We start from the raw sequence: 14,286 nt of genomic DNA on the forward strand, positions 1-14,286 counted from the left end.
AGATGACAAGTTTGATGTCACATACCTGTACTATAGCACTGATGAAAGACAGGCCAACAAGATGTGTGTGTACTTTCAAAGGCAAAACAAAAGCAGCTCAGTGGTTTATCCATAGAGCAACATCAGTTCTATCTTGTAATAGAACCAAGTATATATTCTACTTCCTGAATGTATATATAATATTTAATAAATATGATATAATATATAAAATATAGTTTTTAATTCTCCCCTAAACTTTTATGTCAAAACCAAAGTGAAATATATTAAGAATGTAAGAAGTGTAGTAGATTTTGGTTCACCGTACTGTTGAAGGAACTACATAATTTATTATGCTCTAGAAATAGATTTGATTTTAAGGAAGACAAGGTGAAAAATATACTTTATTAAAAATAAATCCATAACCTATGATGAGAAAATGCAACATACTTGCATTGACACTCCTTACTGAATTTAGCAGTATTGTTCTAAAAAGATGCATATTAGAACAATTAATAGAATAATAATGTTAAAATAAATGAGTAAAAACAATCTGAGGGTTTTGAAGGGGCAGGGGGTGGAAGGTTGGGGGATCCAGGTGGTGGGTATTGGAGAGGGCATGGATTGCATGGAGCACTGGGTGTGGTGCAAAAATAATGAATACTGTTACACTGAAAAAATAAAAAATTAAAAAAAAGAACTATTATTAGAACTATTAAGAGATTATTAAGAACTATTATTAATATTACCATTACAATTAAGAATAATAGCAAAAAAAAAAAAAACCCCAGTCTTAATGACAGCTAGTTTCTATTGACCACTTTCTAAGAGCTATGGCTTATGTTTTATATACTTTGGTACTCCAAAATTTAACCAATAAAAATAGTCAAATAAGTGAACAAACATGAAATAGATGCAAGCATTTTCCTACCATATGATGAGAAAACAGGAATATTAACTATCTCTCCCAAAGTCACACATCTACCAAACCCAAATACTTATTTCAGGGTCTTTATTCTTAAACCACTTCCATAATTTTTTCTTGCTTCCATATGATTTCCTTTTCATTTTATATTTAAATAACTTTGGTGACAATTTCAATATTTCCAGTGTTGTCTGGTCATTCTCATGATTATCAATATTTGCAAGTATTATTGTTGCTATGTTTTAATGTAAGCTTTTTGACTGTTCTTTTTTCAATCTAAGCTATTTTTTGTCTAATTAAAAGAGCAATAAGGATTTTCAAAGTAATAATTTCATTTCTTTTGAAGATCCACAGAAATAATTAAGTTTTATGCCATTCATTAAAATCACTCCTTGTGTTGAACTAATATGTGTATTATAAGGGTATATTCATTATAAGGCAAAATATGTTATTATGCTTCTTCTATAGCCAATTTTGAATACAAAAAGTCTATCATAGGTTTGATTAATGCTTCAATTTATCTATTGTAGTATATGCAAATATATTTTTCTGACAGTCAAGTAATAGATAGCCCTCTACTTTTCTAGATTATAATGGAAGACATCCAAAGATGAACCATAATTAAAAGTGTATATTGAACCAAAGAGATTACTACATTTTGGATGATAAATCACCTCATTTGAGAAAATGGTACCAATCAATTAAAATAGCTCCTAAAAGAGAATTCCTTCAAAAAAGACATAATTCATATTTCTAAGACCTTTGATAAATTTTTTAAATAGGAAATGTTGTAATTCCAGATGAAAACAAACTGATACTTATATTATAAAGATAAAATGAAAGAAGAGTATTATTAGTAATGGATAAAAGGGTAATTGAGTCATTTTAATTTAGAAATTATATACATTAGGTAATAAAATAACATCATAACTTTTAAAGAAATGGTTCCAAATGTTTTCCATTAACTTGAAAATTATTGAAAAATTCTTTTAATTTGTAGATTCATAATTAATCTAAGAAAATCAATGAGGCCAATATTGCTGCTGTTAGTAATGCTGGACATTGATGAGATCCTGATCCTGTCATCATAAGTGGATCCAAGAAAAATACAGTATCAGTAAAACTAGTACATCCAATGTTGTCACTTAATGATTTTACAGTGTATTTATATAGAGTTTCACATTTGGGGGTTTATGCTCTAATAGATTTAGAATACTGCTAAATGTTACCTATTTTATTTTTTAATAAATATCTCATAGACAATTTAAGAAAAGAAAATATTTAAAAATGGAATCCTTTAATTACTACTGTACGGAATATTCACTGTTTGAGATACCCTTTCTCTCCTAGCTCCTAGGTACAAAAATTTTCTGCCCACATCCACCTTGCTGAGTACTTAGAAAGACTAATCCCTTCTGCCTGCATCTCCCTGCCCAACTCACCCCAAGTCTGCTTCTGACCAGGCTAACACAATGGGAGAAGAAGGAGGAGGAGGAGGAGGAGAAAAAGAAGAAAAAGAAGAAGAGGAGGGGGAGAAGGGGAAGGAGGACGGGGAGCATAAGGAGGAGAAGGAGGAGGTGGAGGAGAAGAAGAGAAGAAGAGAGGAAGGGGAGAGGGAGAAAGAAAAAGGAAGGCGAAACTGACAGAAATTAGAGTAGTTCTTTTGCACTTCCTTTATGTCATGTCTCCCTCAGTGCATGTATCCATCTTTGTGTTGCCGATACTCACTGGGCTCCAGTAAAAACATTCACTATCCTTATCTCTTCAGCAAAAGGGCTGTGATAGTTTCCCCACAGTAGTCAGTTTCTAGGCATATTCTTTTTTTTTTTTTTAAGATTTTTTATTTATTTATTTGACAGAGAGAGAGAGATCATAAGTAGGCAGAGAGGCAGGCAGAGTAAGAGGGAGAGAAGCAGGCTCCGGGCTGAGCAGAGAGCCTGATGCGGGGCTCGATCCCAGGACCCTGAGACCATGACCTGAGCTGAAGGCAGAGGCTTAGCCCACTGAGCCACCCAGGTGCCCCAATCTAGGCATGGTCTTATTCCTTCTTTTTATCCCTGAGAGTGTATCCCCAGGCTTTTGTAGGAAGTGTCTCCATGAAAACTATTTGAAATGTTTGGGGTGAATTCTAATTCCCGTCAAAAACCTAGCTTAATATATCTAGGAATAATGACTTTTGAAACTTTGGTGAGTATTCTCTATGCATGTATACACTATAGCTCTACATCTACAACTGTCCATAGGGGAATCATCTGTTCTACATTTTTTTTTCTTTTTAAATTTTAATTCCAGTATAGTTAATACACAGGGTTGTATGAGTTGAGTTTCAGATACATGATACAGTGATTCAACAATTCTATACAATCTTCAGTGCTCATCATGATAAGTGTACTCTTAATACCCTTCACCTACTTCAACCATCATCTCACCCACCTCCCTTCTCTTGTAATCATCAGTTTGTTCTCTGTAGTTAAGGCTGTTTGCAATTTGTCTCTTTTTTGCTTCATTCCCTTCTTTTTTTCTTAAATTCACATGTGACTGAAATCATGTGGTATTTGTCTGTGTCTGACTGGCTTATTTTGCTTAACATAATACTCTCTAGGTCCATCCACATCGTTGCAAATGGAAAGATTTCATTTTTTTTTTTTTTATGGTTGAGTAAGATTCCATTATTCATATGTACACACACACACACACACACACACACACACACACACGATCTCTTCTTCATCCATTCATTAGTTGCTGAACATTTGGGCTGTTACTCTATGTAAAATGTAAAATTGCTGATCATGCTGCTATATATACCAGGTGTATGCACGCCTTTGAATTAGTATTTTTGTATCCTTTGAGTAAACACCTAGTAATGCAATTGCTGGATCACAGGATAGTTTTATTTTTAACTTTTTGAGGAAACTCCATAGTGTTTTCCAGAGTGGCTGCACCAGTTTGCATTCCCACCAGCAGTGTGTAAGAGGGTTTCCCTCTCTCCACATCCTTGACAACACCTGTTGTTTCCTATGCTCTTAAATTTTGTCCTTCTGACTGGTGCAAAATGATATCTCATTATAGTTTGATTTGTATTCCCCTGATGATGAGTGACATTGAGCATCTTTTTCATGTGTCTGTCGGCCATCTGTATGTCTTCTGTGTAAAAATGTCTATTCATGTCTTCTGCCCATTTGTTAAACTACATTATTTGTTTTTCAGGTGTTGAATTTTATAACATTTTGTGTAGTTTGGCTATTAACCCTTTATCTGATATGTCATTTGCACATGTCTTCTCCCATTGTGTAGATTGCTTTTTAGTTTTGTTGATTGTTTCCTTTGCTATTCAGAAGCTTTTTATTTTGATGTAGTCCCAATAGTTTATTTTTGCTTTTGTTTCCCTTGCTTCAAGAGACATATCTAGGAAAGTGTTGTTATGGCCAATGTCAGAGAAAATACTACGTGCGCTCTTTCCTAGGATTTCTATGGATTCAGATCTCACATTTAGGTCTTCAATCTATCTTGAGATTATTTTTTTATATGATGTAAGTAAGTGGCCCAGTTTCAGACTTTTGCATTTTGCTGTCCAGTTTTCCCAACACTATTTGTTGAAAAGACTGTCCTTCTCCATTGCATATTCTCACCTTTTCCGTCAAAGATTATTTACTATATAGTCATGGGTTTATTTTCAGGCTTTTTATTCTTTTCCAATGATGTTTGTGTCTATTTTTATGCCGGTACCATACTTTTTCAAATACAACTTTGTGGTCTGTCTTGATATCTGGGATTATGGTATTTCCAGCTTTGTCATTCTTTTTCAAGATTGCTTTGGTTATTGAGGATCTTCTGTGGTTCCATAAAAATTTTAGGATTATTTGTTCTAGTTCTGTGAAAAATGCTGTTGGTATTTTGATAGGGATTGCATTAAATCTGTAGATTGCTTTGGGTAGTATGGACTTTTTAAAAGTTTTTATTTGAATTCCGGTTAACATACAGTTTAATATTAGTCTCAATGTAAAATTTAGTGTTTCAACACATACATACAACACCCAGTGCTCGTCACAAGTATACTCCTTAATCCCTAAAATCTATTTAACATATTCTCCCAACCACCTGCCCTCTGGCAACCATCAGTTTATTCTCTATAGTTAAGAGTCTGTTTCTTTGCTCTCTTTCCCTCCCCCCCCCCATGCTTGTATAGCCACTCTGGAAAACAGTATGGAGTTTCCTCAAAAAGTTAAAAATATAATGACCACGTCTGTATATTGATCTTGTATCACCTGCAAACTTACCACATTCATTTATCAGTTCTGGTAGTCTTTTGATGGGTATTCAGGGTTTTCTATATATAGTGTCACAATTTGACTCTTCTTTCTTTTTGTTGTCTGATTGCTGTGGCTAGGACTTCCAGTATTATGTTTAATAAAAGTGGTGAGAGTGGATATCCATCTTATTCCTGATCTTACAGGAAAAACTCAATTTTTCACCATTGAGTATCATGCTGACTGTGGGCTTTTCATATATAGCCTTAATTATATTGAGGTAATTTCCACTAACCCTACTTCTTGTTTTTTTTTTTTTTTTTTATCATGAATGAATTCTGTACTTTGTCAAATACTTTTTCTGTGTCTATGGAAATGATAGTATGTTTTTATCCTTCCTTTTGTTGATGTGATATATCACATTGATTGATTCGTTAACATGGAGCAACCCTCACACCCCAGGAATAGATCCCACTTGATTGTGATATTGGATTCAGTTTGCTAATAATGCTGGTCTCATAGAATGAATTTGGAAGTTTTCCTCCTCTTCTATTTTTGTAAATAGTTGGAGAAATGTAGGTATTAACTGTTTTTTAAATGTTTGATAGAAATGCATCTATGAAGCTATCTGGTCCCAGACTTTTGTTTGTTGAGAGGTTTTGTTTTGATTTTTTTGATTTTTTGTTTTGCTTTGTTTTGTTTTTTCTGATTCAATTTCTTTGCTGGTATTCAGCCTATTCAAGTTTTCTGTTTCTTCCTGATTCATTTTGGGATGCTATGTGTTTCTTGGAATTTATCCCTTTCTTGTACGTTGTCCTATTTGTTGACACATAAGTTTTCATAACATTCTATTTCAATTTTTTAATATTTCAGTGCAGTTCATTGTTATTTCTCCTCTTTTATTTCTGACTTTGTTTATTTGAGTACTATTTCTTTCTTTCTTTGATGATTCTAGCTAAAGGTTTATCAGTTCTGTTGATCTTTTCAAAGAACCAGCTCCGGACTTATTGATCTGTTTTATTCTTTCTCATTAGTATATTGTTTCTTTCTGCTCTAATTTTTATTATTTCCTTCCTCTGCTGGTTTGGGGTTTTATTTATTCTTCTTTTTCTAGCTCTTTCAGGTGTAATGTTAGGTTTATTTGAGATTTTACTTGTTTCTTGGGGTAGGCTTGTATGGCTACAAACTTCCCTCTTAGAACAGCTTTTGATGCATCCCAATGATTTTGAACTGTTATGTTTTCATTTGAATTTGTCTCTATGTATTTCGTTATTGCATGTTTGAATTCTTGATTGACCCATTCATTTGTTAGTAGCATGTTATTTAACCTCTACATATGTGTACTTTTTTTTTAAAAGATTTTATTTATTAATTTGACAGAAAAAAATCACAAGTAGACGGAGAGGCAGCCAGAGAGAGAGAGGGAAGCAGGCTCTCTGCCAAGCAGAGAGCCCGATGCGGGACTCGATCCCAGGACTCTGAGATCATGACCTGAGCCGAAGGCAGCGGCTTAACCCACTGAGCCACCCAGGCGCCCCTACATATGTGTACTCTTTCCAGATTTATTTCTTTTCGTTGATATCTACTTTCATAGCATTGTGGATGTTGTGAATTTCTAACTCATTTTTACATTTTCTCAGTGTGGTATAGTGATTAATAGAACTTACTTTGGAGTCAGAATGCTTGCATTAAAATCTTATTCCTGTCATTTACTAGTTATGTGACCTTAGAAATAACATGTTTAAACACTTTGTGTCTTAGATTCCTAGTCTTCTTCATCTGTGAAATGGAGATGATAAGAATATCTGACTCATCAGGTATTTCTGAGTACTAAGTGAGTTAAGAAAGATAAAGTACTTGAAAAACTGTGGTGCGTAAGCTTTCAATAAATTACAGTTGTTTATTTTGATACTTTGATATTATTATTGATAGTATTGATATTATTATCATTGCCTTCACCTTCCCATGGCATAGGATAAAGCTGAGATACTCAAAAAGGATAGATGTACACACCTAAGCATGCATAAGAATATATATATTCTAATAAATCCCATAAAATAATGACAGTTTTCAATATTTTAAACTTTGGTTTAACTTATAGGAGAAAATATCTCATTTGTATTATGTGGCAATTATTAATGTAAATAAGGATATTTTCTAATACTTATGGTTTGCATTTCTTCTTTTGTTTATCTTTTTAAAATTTATTTATTTTTTTAAGAGAAAGCATACCTGGAGGCGAGAGGCAGTGGATGAGGAAGAGAGAGAAAAATCTTAAGCAGACTACCTGCTGAGCACAGAGCCCCATGAAGGGCTTGATCCATCCACATACCTCTGCATTTCTTCTTTTGATTTGACTTAGTTTCTAATACTTGTTTTGGACAATTATCAATGAAATTATTTTTTTTAAGATTTTATTTATTTATTTGACAGAGAGAGAAATCACAAGTAGGCAGAGAGGCAGGCAGAGAGAGAGAGAGGCGAAGCAGGCTCCCTGCTGAGCAGAGAGCCTGATGAGGGACTCTATCCCAGGACTCTGGGATCATGACCTGAGCCGAAGGCAGCAGCTTAACCCACTGAGCCACCCAGGCGCCCCGAAATTATTTTTTGTTTTAATGACTAGAGGGGACACCTGGGTGGCTTGGTTGGTTAAGCATCTGACATTTTTTTTTTTCAGCATATCAGTATTCATTATTTTTTCACCACACCCAGTGCTCCACGCAATCCATGCCCTCTCTAATACCCACCACGTGGATCCCCCAACCTCCCACCCCTTGCCCCTTCAAAACCCTCAGATTGTTTTTCAGTGTCCATAGTCTCTCATGGTTCACCTCCCCTTCCAATTTTCCCTCAATTCCCTTCTCCTCTCTATCTCCCCTTGTCCTCCATGCTATTTGTTATGCTCCACAAATAAGTGAAACCATATGATAATTGACTTTCTCTGCTTGACTTATTTCACTCAGCATAATCTCTTCCAGTCCCATCCATGTTGCTACAAAAGTTGGGTATTCATCCTTTCTGATGGAGGCATAATATTGCATAGTGTATATGGACCACATCTTCCTTATCCATTCGTCCGTTGAAGGGCATCTTGGTTCTTTCCACAGTTTGGCGACCGTGGCCATTGCTGCTATAAACATTGGGGTACAGATGGCCTTTCTTTTCACTACATCTGTATCTTTGGAGTAACTACCCAGTAGTGCAATGGCAAGGTCATAGGGAAGCTCTATTTTTAATTTCTTGAGGAATCTCCACACTGTTCTCCAAAGTGGTTGCACCAACTTGCATTCCCACCAACAGTGGAAGAGGGTTCCCCTTTCTCCACATCCTCTCCAACACATGTTTCCTGTCTTGCTAATTTTGGCCATTCTAACTGGTGTAGGGTGGTATCTCAATGTGACTCTTTATCTCAGCTCAGGTCTTGATCTCAGGGTCATGAAATCAATCCTCATGTTGGGCTCTATGCCCAATTACTTAAAAAAATGATAATCATAATAGAAACTAAGCCATTTGTCATTATTTTTCCCACTCATTTTCAAGTATTTCATACCATTATGAATGGTGTATCTTATATTACATAATTTTATAATGACATCTGTTCAATAAATCACACTGTAAAGTTTATGATTTATATGCTATTTTTAGAAAAATGTCTGAACACAAAATTGTAATGTTTTTGTCTACCCATTGTACTTCTTGTGATTTCTTTTTGTTTTATTTTTTATTTTTGTCATAGTGCACTTTTAATATAAAATATATTTTTATATAGGTGGTAAAGGAAAGAATGACATTTTCATGTCATTCTTTCCTTCAGTGTTTTGAAATGCCATCCACAATTTTCATACGAACCTGAGTCTGTATCTGTGTTGTCAATTTCAGTATTATAATCTGACAGACTGTACAGAATATCTATAATCAAGTCGTTTGGTTTCTCAGAAAATTTTTCTTAATTTGCAATGAGAATATTATGTGGTTGTTTCATTCACTGCATCTTGCTTATCACTTTGTCAGAAAATTAATAAATATGTACTCTGGATTCTCATATCAGTTTCTGATTACTATTCCCTTAAGGATTCTTGGTAAATTTCTTCATTTCTACACTTTTATATCTTTGTTTCTCTATTTTTGTGAATGTTTACATTCTTTTTCTATCTTCTTTAAAAACCATTTCTAATCTTGTCTTTCGTACAGAAACTATATCCAGGAATATCAGTGGCTGATAAAGACAGGTCCTTTTTTTTTTTTTTTTTTTTTTACAGAATTCGTTAATGGAATTGAAAATTCCCATTTGCAACCTCTAATGAGACGATGAGTCACCAATTGATCAAGTGATGCACAATTTTTAGGTGAAAGATTAATGAAGAATATTGTAATGGAGGGATCCACTGACCCATAGCATCACCAAAAGGGGGACCCCAAATACCATGTACCTAATGATATGATGCACAAAGAAGGATACAGCATTATCTATGAATATTTCTTACTTAAAAACTGAACTTAATACAACTTCCAGCTTTAACTTTCAATTTATATGAAATATGGAGGATGGAAGAACAAGTTCAATAATACCATGAAGAAGCAATCAGCCAAATTTGGAATATAGGGCATTTTAGAGAACACGTGACACATTTTTACTAACTGTTCTGGGAAAAAGGATTAGAGTGAAGAAAGGAAGTGAGATGTGTTATAAAATAAAACATAACAGCCAAATGCAATACATGGACCTTGTTTAGATGCTGAATGGGAAAACAATTGTAAATTGTCAACCTTTAGATAATCCAGTAAATTTGAATATGTTTACATTACTTGATGGTACTAATAAATCACTGTCATTTTTTGTTTTTGTTTAATAATGGCATAGGAGTTATATAGATATGGAGGTCCAAAGTAACATTTGTTCCCTCTCTGTCTCTCTCTCTCTTTCTGTCTGTGTGTGTGTCTTTCTCTATTTATACATATAAGTATATGTAGAAAATTTACACTGAAGACATTTATACACCTAAGTAAACACAAAGTAATATATTGTATAAACAATTTCCAAAATAAATAAAATGACCATTATGTGGATATGTATTATATATATAAACACATATCTATACATTTTATCTCCAGTTCTATTAAAATAGGGTGCAGAATAATACATATTTTAGTACAGTCAAGTTGTATTTATGAGAATCTTAATCTTTTTCAGGGAGCCTTACTTATCATCATAACTCAAGCCTGCTGTAGCAGCAGGTTCATTTCCTTTACAATACATTTTGCTGGGAATATGGACAATAAAGAAAAATTTCATTCATAATTTCAGCAAGTTCTCTACCTTTTTCCTAAAGGTGACAATTTTAGGACATAAGTTTCTTCATCACACACCACACTAGGTTTAAGTAACCACAGGTGTTAAATTATAATTACCTCAATGATATTTAAAAATAATGCATAATAACTTTAATGAGTGGTAAAAATTTCACATTTTCAGCCACATAAAAAACTTAACCATTATTTTTAAAGCAATGCTCTATTAAAGAAATATGTGGCAAGAGTGTTAGTTGCTAAGGAAACCATCCTCCATGAAATTGAATATAAAATAGAAACTTTTGGAAAAGGTATCTAAAATGCACACAGCTTCTTTTGACTTTGCTGTTGGTATTGGTGTCTTTTGGAGTATATTTTTAATATCAGGTACAATGAAATTTACCTAGAGCACTGAAAATGTGCACTGCATTCCAAAGTTTCTCTAATAGAGTGACTATAAACCTTGAAGAATTTCATGAAGCAAATGTCTTCAACATCATGAATCTCGCTGTGTCATAGTAAGCTACAGCAAAGTTTTCACTGAATGCCTTACAATATTTCTACATTCTCTGTTCTTTCTAATACAGACTTTCTTAAAATTAAATCTTATTTATTCACATATCATTTATATTTTGATTTTTACTTCTAAATAAATAATTATTTAAGTGAAGATGAGATTAACATGCATAGAGAACATTTTTAACCTTACATTTTTCTTTATAGTCCTAGTCTCCAGAGATGAAGGAATATATTAGTGTTCATAAATCAATAGAATTTTCAACAAGATTCATTCCTAAATTATAGTGGAGCCCACAACTTCCTTTAAACTTTTATAAACATTTGAAATAAATAACTATATTTGTTCTTAAAACATTTGTATTTTGTTCATAAATTACACATACATTACCTTTGAAAAGAATTAAACCATGTAAAGAAACATTGCTCCTTGACTGCCCCAGATACAACAATAATAATGACAATAATAGTAGTAGTAGGATAAAGTGTCTGTCATGAACATTGTGTTTATCCAGTCTGCTTATTAGTGGACATTTGGAGCATTTCCAGACTGAATGTATTATAAATAAAGCTGCTAAAACCTTTCTTGTGAATGTGTTTTTGTGATCAAATGTTTTCATGGACATTTGTTTTCATTCATTTTTGTGAACAGCTAGAATTGAAACAATTTGGTAATAGGTTTGGTGTATGTTTAGTTTAAATGAAAATGTCAGATATTTCTTCAAAGACCTTTATAAAATGCATACAAGTTACAATGACCCCAGAATCTCACAAACATCAGTGTTGTGAGTTTTTATAGATTTCATCTATGAAAGCTTGTATGTGATATCTCATTACAGCTTTCAGTTGCACTTCTCTGGGAACTAGTGGTGTTTCCACGTACTTTTTAAACATTTGTATACCATTTTTGTGAATTATAAGTCATACACCTTTATTTTTTGAAATTGCATTTATATCTTTTTTTTTTTTTTTACTGTTGTGGCTTAATTTGTATAGTCTGGATACAAGTAATGTATCAGGTATACATCATATATTCTTTATTTCCATCTGATATTTATTCCTATCATAATCCTAATGACTTTGTTTAATGAACTGTATTCATCCTTATGCTTGTTTTTGGTTTGGTTTGGTTTGCCTTTGTGTTAGCACTTTCTGTGCCTGCCCCATGTAACTTGACTATCTCCAAGTTATGGAAATATTTCCTCATGATTTTTTATAATTCTTTATCACATTATCTTTTGTATTTGGGTCTATGTTCTTTTTTGAATTAATTTTTCTGTGATGTGTTATTAGTTATAGCAATTTTGTCGTAAATTTTCTACTTGAAACCATCCTTTCCAATCTTGTGTTTTTTTCTCATATACTATATTTGCTAGCTATGATATCTAGTATACTGTTGAGAAGAGTTAGTGAGATCAGACATCTTGATCTTTGGGGATAATATGCATAATTTTACCATTAAGTATGATGTTTTATATAGATTTAAAAAAATACTCATTGAATTGAAAAAGTCCCTTTCTGTTTCAATATTTCTGATATACACATTTCTATTATAAAAATAAGTTGAATTTTGTCAATGTTTCTCCTGCAGCTACTGAGATGATCATATATTCCTTCTTCATAATTTTATGAATATCTTAATTTACATTATTTTTTAAACATTAAACCAACATCAGTGCATTATCATAAAATGTTTGAATTGTCAAAACAGACTCACATAAATCATAGATCATGTCTAACACCAAACTTTAGGAGCTATTCAAAAATTTCAAACAATATACAAATACCACCTTCTTTCTGGAGAGGCCAAAACTCATCAAAAGCAGTTTTTAAGTGTTCCTCTCTCCCACATTAGTATGTGAAAATATGAACACTTAACCATGTGTTCACAAAATTACTGTTAGATAAAGGTGACTTTTAGTATTTTTACTCCATCTGCTTGACTAACTTTCACTCTCCAGCTGGCCAAGTTCTATCAATCCTTAAAATCTGGGTTTATTTATCATAATAGAGCCAGATAGACAAGCCATTTCTTGCCAAAATGCATTTACTTAAGAGAGCTCTCAGTATACATATTTCCATTTGGGAATGCTATTAGCTTATTTACAAGAAGGTCTGGTCTTCTGGTCTACTTCAGTTATTGCCTCAGCACTCCCAAAGTAGGAGGGAATCAATCACAGCCCAACTGTTAGCTTTCCTTGCCAGTCCACCTACTAATCTTAGTCAATATCTCCTTGCCAATCATTTCTAAGTGTCATTTCATAATTTCTCTTTAAACCAGTTTTCTAAAAATATTTCCTGTAATGTTTAATATAAGCAAGTCTCTAAACAGTCCAATAACCAATAGGATTTGAATCATCTAGTGGAAAATGGGAAGTATTCTTGTTATAAATCATTTTAGTTATGGTTATATCCCTTCATAGGTCTTTTGAATTTTTTTTTTTTCAACTTGGTTTTCATTCTCTCTGTCATTAAAGATTATCTGGACACATTGTTTTCACATGTCAGTGGAAGTATGTGTGATTTTTCTAAAGCCTTCTCCCTACCCATCTGCATTGATATGTATGACATCAAGCATTTAATCAAGCCTTCAAATAAATCTCAAAATATTTTCTCATTCTGATTGGAACAAGAAGTTGATTTTTATTGACTACTAAGGTTAATAGAGTTAAATAGAGACTTGAATATAACATTTGACATATCGTGCATAAGTTAAAATTATAGTATACATTTCTCTTTCATGTACTTATTCTAGGTTCACATAATTCCAATACCTGAAGTAGTTACTAGAGGCCACTTAAAAACACAAACAAAAACAAACAAACAAACAACAGCAAATCCCCTGCAAACAAGCAAACAAACAAAACTCAAAAAAATAAAAACCTTTAGATTCTACTTGGTGTTTGAAGATAACCTTAACATTATTTGTCATATAGTATAAGTTCTTACCGACACAGGCTTTCAGATAATATTATGTAGTTCTACCCATTTTCTTCCTGATTGTGATTAACATGGTCATGACTCTCAATATTATTTTCTTGACAATTTGAACTATGAGGGAAGTCATTCGTTTTATATGTAGTACCTGGATACTTTGAGAACAATAACAAAGGCCACACTGTCACCATAAATGCATCTTTCTGGCATAAAGCTCTAATACACCTGGCCAATGACCTTTAAGGGGATGAGATTTCACGGTGATTAGATTTCCCAGTTTCCTTCCCTGAGAAATTACACAAATCTTCCTTCAATATTATTAATGCACACAATGTTCTTTTAGGTCTGAGACTTCTCTTGTCCATTCACAAATCCTTCATCATCTTCCTCAAC

General features: G+C 33.1%; 1 long non-coding RNA gene across 1 annotated transcript in view; it reads right to left on the reverse strand.

Moving 5' to 3' along the window:
* LOC309849514 overlaps nucleotides 1-14,008 on the reverse strand; it is a 191,332-nt gene extending 177,324 nt beyond the window's left edge. Inside the window, exon 1 of the long non-coding RNA XR_014303744.1 lies at nucleotides 13,906-14,008. This is a non-coding gene — a long non-coding RNA (uncharacterized lncRNA). The remainder of the gene's footprint in view (nucleotides 1-13,905) is intronic.
* Nucleotides 14,009-14,286: the final 278 nt, after the last annotated feature.

This window comes from Mustela nivalis (genome assembly GCF_964662115.1).
Source record: "Mustela nivalis genome assembly, chromosome: 16".
In the NCBI taxonomy this organism is placed as follows: Eukaryota; Metazoa; Chordata; class Mammalia; order Carnivora; family Mustelidae; genus Mustela; species Mustela nivalis.